Below are 6,836 nucleotides of genomic sequence, written 5' to 3' on the forward strand. Positions count from 1 at the left end.
ATGCTGAGGTGGTACTCATTTGTAATAGAGAAAGACCGAAACCGAGTAGAGCACAGTCAAGTCGGGCTGAGGAGGTACTAGTGGAAAAGAGGCCTTTGTTGTAACCACCCATTTGGTCTATTTGTCTACCCAGTAGATCTATAAAAATAATCATGAGCCTGTTCTGTTGCTGCATGACCTCTACAACCACTTTCACTAGCCACGCACCTTTTCTGTATTCTAATGGCAAAAATACCAGGAAGTAAGTAAGAAATAAAAATAAAAAATTAGACTGAACTGATATTTATTGACCTCAACAAACTAAAAAAAAAAAGATTTAAAGCAAAGCCGCACCACACTTTGTGCTTTCTGAGCCTTCAGTTAAGATTTCACAGCCTCGTGTTTCATATGCTGTTGTTCAGCCAGCTAGTGTCTTGGCGCTTAAATGTTTTGGAACTGCTGTTCAAGCACTGCCATCAGTATCACTTTGGCAGCATTAGTGGCTATTGTAGGCAGAGCTTGGGTTCCTGTCTTCTAGAGGGAAATCAATTGAGTTCTCTGGCAGAGTAGACATAATGCACACATGGGGCCATTAAAAACCTCCACACAAGCTCATGCACACCTAAACATGTACACAAATAAATGTATATTGATGACCCTTAGGACAGACCCTGACAACCTCAGAGCTTGTGTGCCTTTTTTTGCAGCATGTGTGTTTTTCCCCTGACACAAAGAAATGCACTTATGAGGGCATAGATGTTAACAATATATGTAGGAAACCTAATGATTACATTTCTATGCAGCACAAAACATTGTGGAGGTCACATTGACAAATCATTTGACAACAAAATCTCTTTTGCAGACATTTTATATAGTGTAAAGTGGGCAGGAAACACACACACACACACACACACACACACACACACACACACACACACACACACACACACACATATACCCAAGCTGACAGATCTGCATCTTGGGGCTGCGTGACCCCCTTTTCCCCAGAAAATGATGGTGTTCATCTTGACAGCTCAAACGTGTGACTGACATATGTAGTAAGAGCCTGAGGTTAGCAGTACGACCTTGTCTTTCCTCACATCTTTGTTGTCCCCGGCAGCGTGCTTGTTTGTGTGCATTCACATGTATGAAATGCCCTGGTGTCTCTGTGTACAGCTGGGAACATGACTCCCCCTCACTTTGTTTCAAACAAGCTGCACAAAAATGTTCAGGGACTTTGCCAGCGTGCACTTTCAGCTGGCAGAATAATAAAAGTAAAATGTGTTTGTTTCTGTTTTTACTGTTTTCTCTGTTGGCTTCACAACAAAATACAAGTGCTTGTGGAAGAAAGAGTCACATTTAAACACACAAAATTCAGTCAAACACGTACACGTTGCTGGGCAGGTATGGTGCAATGAGTAAAGATTGTGATGTTTCTATGTCACAACTGAGCGACAATCACAGAGGACATAGTGCCTGGACTTGTCAATGATTGACCTTTAAATGAGTAGGAATGAGATGACCCCCAACTTAAAATACACAGCTTTGAAACTAATTATATTCACATATTCATCATCCTGGTATCATATTTTTTGTCTTTTTCATTTAACACCAACCTTTATTTAAACCATAATTCCAGCCTTTCTGTGTCTTAATTGTCTCTGTAAACATGCACATAAAATATTTGAAGAGAAGACAGTAGGTGTGAAATGCGTCTAACCTCAACGAATTCAATTTATTTTTCATTCTGTTTTATTTATTTTGTGTCAAATTACCTCAAGCCGCATTATATTGTAAGTTAAAAACCACACAATAATGCAACGGAAACAGACAAAACCCAACAATCAAATGACCCCCTTTGAACAAGGACTTGGCAACAGTGGGAAGGAAAAAATCCCTATAACAGGAAGAAACCTGTGGCAGAACCAGCCTCAAGGAGGGGCAGCTATGTGCTGTGATTGGTTGGAGGTGATGGGAGGAAGATGGGACAAGAGATACGACGTGGAAGAGAGCCAGAGATTTATAATAACTAATGATTAAAAATCAGAGTTATGTATAAACACATGGAGAGTGTAAAAAGGTGAGTGAAAAAGAAACTCTCAGTGCATCATGGGAAGCCCCCAGCAGCCTACGTTTATTGCAACATAATTTGGGGTCACCTGATCCAGCCCTAACTATAAGCTTTGTCAAAAAGGAGCGTTTTAGGTATAATCTTGAAAGAAGAGAAGGTGTCTCCTGAATCCAAACTTGGAGCTGGCTCCACAGAAGAGGGCCTAAAAGCTGAAGGCTATACCTCTCATCCTACTTTTAAATACTATAGGAACCACAAGTAAACAAGAAGCCTGAGGGCGAAGTACTCCACTGGGATCATACAGCACTATGATGCATCCAGTGTCTTCTGGTGTTTCTCTAGACTTTACATTTTCTTCCTCCATCAGCCCCTACATTCTAGTTTCTTTTTCTCATTTGATAGCTCTAGTCTCTGCTTTTGTTGCTTTAACCACATATGTATTTGTGGCTTAACAGTGTTGTCCTATGTGTGTGAGAAATAAAACCAGTCAATCAAAACTGCTATGCCACCTTCTCCAATATCTTTGTAACCTTCACATTTGTTAGAATTGTTCTCGATTGTGGAGCGAGCAGGATGAGAAACCTGTTTCATCTATAAATATGAAGGACCACAAGCATTTTACACCAGAGTTCATGCACTTACCAGTTTTAAACAAGGCTGTTATAAATTCTGGGATTTCCACACTTGCTGGTGTTATGATCTGTTTTCATAATTTCATAGGATTTTCTTTCCATTAATAAAACCTGCTCATTAAATAATATTGGGCTGAGTGCATTACAGTGTAATATTCCCTTAAACCCCTGCTAGATATTAAATGGAGACGATACATCTTAAATTAGTTTCCCACTCTTTTTCAAGGATGCCTTATTTTATCTCATTTGTACTTTCTTTATCCTGTTCGCCACAATTTATTATCTTGTGAAAATGATTTAAGATAATCAGATTAAAAAAAACATAGTATTATCATCATTTTCAATGGGTAGTGCTGTAAAAGCTACCTGCCTTATGATCTTCAGGCAACAGTCCGATCGCGTCATCTGTTTGGAGGAGCTGGCTAAAGTGCTAAGCATGATGAGGCACTTGGAAACCAAACATCCAATCAAGAGAGACAACTGGCATAATTCTAATTTCTAAAGCACTGAACCAGAAGCCAAAAGGTGATTACTTGGGTTGATAGAGGCAAGGAAGCATGTTATAAAGTGGCAACAGTTTTCTGACAAAACAATCAAAAGAAAGAAACATATCAAAAATCATGAAAGGATGCAATAAGTAATAAAGTGATAACAGCAGCATGTTTACATGTCTATCTATTATTATATTTGACAAGAAAGAAGAAACAGATCAAACTCTATTGCACGTATACTTCTTCAAACTATGCTTCTTGCTAATATGTACAGTATTTTACAGCAGCCCTCATCACCATGATTTGGACTCTGAGAATCCCAAAAAACATATCTTTTGAGATTTCTCTAAATCCAATAGAATTGGCAATAGCAGAAACCAATCTTCGAAGTATAATTAAATCCCGCTACCTTTTATACTCTTGCCTTCCAGGGGTTCGATCCGTCTAAAGATGATAAGAAATGCCACTCCCCTCCGTTCACTGGATAAGAAATGCAATAGTGTTTGAGCAGGAAGAGATCAGATTTACTGTGAGGGGACATTCGGACAAATTTGAAAAATACTGACAGCCTTCATCACAATCAGAGGTGTTTGGATGCATTTTTTTAAAATATCCATTATATACATAATGGATAAAAATAGACATTTATGATAGATATGTATTATACACCATGAGAGAACAATTATTTTTTTCAATTTCTTTGTCTGTTATTTTTTTCTCATGTTTTCTTTTCCAAGAAATTGGTACAGCACAGATGTGCTACAGCAGCATTTCTGTAGCATGTGTGTTAAAAAAAAGGTGATAATCCGTCATCTACATGATAAAATTAAATTCAGTGTCAGTAACAAAGGATGTATTTGTCATTCAGTGAATAACAGCGGCAACAAAGACATACTGAGTCATCTCTATGCAGTCAAATCCCGTCATAGAACAACATGTTGTTGCGCACATGCACAGTCAAACATGCACTGCGTTAATCTGTCAAACACTATGAGAGATTAGTAGATGTTTTCTTAATTAGCCACTCAGTGCTTCTTTCTGAAGTGTGGGTGACATTTGTTTTTGCATCTTAAACAGATCTTTGTCCCGGTTGCTCCTCTGGCATCAGCAAGTCAGGCTGAACAAGTGGAAAACAGACTAACTAAAAGAGCAGCGGTATATTTTTACCATTAAGAAAACCTTACTGCCAAAACTTGTAAGAGGAGCAGTAATACTTTTCTGTTAAGTGCACCGGATTGACGTAACCTGTAGAGGCACTAAAAATTGTAAACTGGTGAGATATAGGTAATGGGATAATGAAGTGATCTTTGCTGAGATATATTGAAAATGATTAGGAATCAGTTTTTAAAAAAGTTTTGTTTCCCATCTCCCTTGAGTGTGTAAGAGAGCAATGTGGAGAAGAGTAGGACACATAACTAACTAGAAATAAAATAGGCTCAGGGCGGAGAGCACCCTATATGATAGTTATTTAAAATGACATGGCCATCACCACCACTGTCTGATAGAATTGATTTTCTCATTTTATTTCTCCATCTGTTCTGGCACTGCCCTCTCTGATATGTATGCACCAGTGCCTCCGGTCCATCTCCAACCTCAAGAAGTCCTAAATGAGCTGAATCTTTGGCCGATGTAGCTCGCAATCCGGCGTTTCTCTGTCTTTGCCAGACACAGTGTCATTCGCTCACTCATGTTCATTCTTTGTCTTGTGTTTGCAAATTCGAATATAGTTCATAGCAGAGCTAATCCAGCACCAGACAGATGACTTGTATCTGATTTATTGCTACACAGGACTGATTTTGCAGTGTAGTTGTATAAAACATGAGCACTCCTCCCAATAGGCAAGGGCTATACTAATGATGTTTAATGATGTTTTTAATACCACATACTGACATCAACCTGCTTTTATTACACTCTGATGTCAGTATTTTCTAATTTGTGTGATCCTGACCTTTGACCTATGACTCTGAAGCATTGCATCTGAAAATTGTGCATTTTATTCTGATTACCCATATGACTGGAATCAGCTGAAATCTTTGGCTTCTGTAAGCTGTAAAAACTTGAGATTTTAAGATGCATTAATGCAGTGTGTGATTTTGCTAAACTTTATGACATCATTGTGACATCGTCACAGCCTTTCATATGCTATGTTACTCGATATGGTTTCTTAAAACTTTTGTTTCCACAGTCAACTTTGACCTTGTCACTAACAGTGAAGGTCTAGGTCAGATGTTTAGCTAAACTAGCTACTCATGCCCCCCAAGACCTAGTATGTTATTGTGAAGTTGTAACATAATCCATAAATAATTGTGAGTAATATAAAGTTTTCATTGATTTTCAGCAGACTTTACTCAGCTCAAGCTATTACTGGTATCAACCATCACACAAAATTTGAAAATGTGGATGCTGTACTGCTAATAAACAGACAGACAGACAAGCAAACAGAACTGATTACATACTTACTCCTTTAGGGGGGAGAATCTGAAGCCTTGTTGATCAAAAGTGACCAATTATGTAATGTTTGGGTCAGAAAGCACTTCTGTAATTAATTTAAAATTGTGCCAAATAAAATAGTGCCAATGATAGTTATATATATGTGGAATGTAGTGTAATGTGTACCGCTATTGCTTTCTCTCCAGTAAACATTTAACTTCCCTCAATAACAACCATTTCCACTGAGGTATAGTGTTAGGGTTTTTTCTTCTACGTCGCAATGATGATAAAATAAAATGACAGGGTGCAGGCTTAGATTTAGAGTATACTGCGGCTGGAACTGCATATCAACGCAAACATTTGCTCTGAATATTGGGGGATTTGACTGAAACGCCTGAGGAGATCCAATGTATTTAATAAAAGTGGAAGTTTAAGCACACAGACTTTGGTGTGAAATTCATGCTCCCCATTCCCCACGAGGCAGATGGAAAGCAAAAATTAAAACATTTTCTTCTTCAAAAGCGATATGCGGCAGGGTTGTGTAACAGTGTGTTGGTTTAGAGAGTTAGAGCGTGAGGTAGAAGGGAAGGAAAAAAAATGATGCAGGCGCAAGATGAAAGAGCATCACAAATAGAAAAGGTTCTTTAAGAGTTATAGTTTTTCATTAATATGCCCATGAAATTATCCATTAAACACATCTGCAAACTTCCCATTCCAATTACGTTTGTATCTATAATGAAAAGTTTACTGTGTCCTTGGTTATGTTATGGGGGCGGGGAGTGCATGTCAGATACACTGGTTAATGTCATTAAAACACATAAAAGGCGTTACATTTATAATGAGTGCGACTTTAACTCAGATCATTACTAATTATGTTAATTTGTATTTTCCACTTGGAAACGATCAAATTCAGTGCGTTGCAATCTAACCTGGGGCCATAGCGATATAGCTCCATTGTCAGAAACAGAGAACACTGTTGTTCCCTTCATTAAGATGTTTGCTCACAGCAACACTGTACCAGCAAGTACAGCCATAAGAATAAGTGATTACTAACCCTAAGCACATTATTTGGTTTGCTCATTAAAATCGTGACTCGTTAGATGGCACTGATAAAATCCAGTGTTCCATAAGCAGGCCTAATCCTCCAATCTGCTTTCACTGCTGAGAAAGAAACACATCTGGATGTCTTTAAGCACCTTTTCATATCTTCCTATGGTCGTGTTGTGTCCTCCT

The sequence above is a fragment of the Haplochromis burtoni genome, unplaced genomic scaffold, assembly GCF_018398535.1.
Source record: "Haplochromis burtoni strain Fernald_Lab_line unplaced genomic scaffold, NCSU_Asbu1 Contig_53, whole genome shotgun sequence".
Taxonomy (NCBI): Eukaryota; Metazoa; Chordata; class Actinopteri; order Cichliformes; family Cichlidae; genus Haplochromis; species Haplochromis burtoni.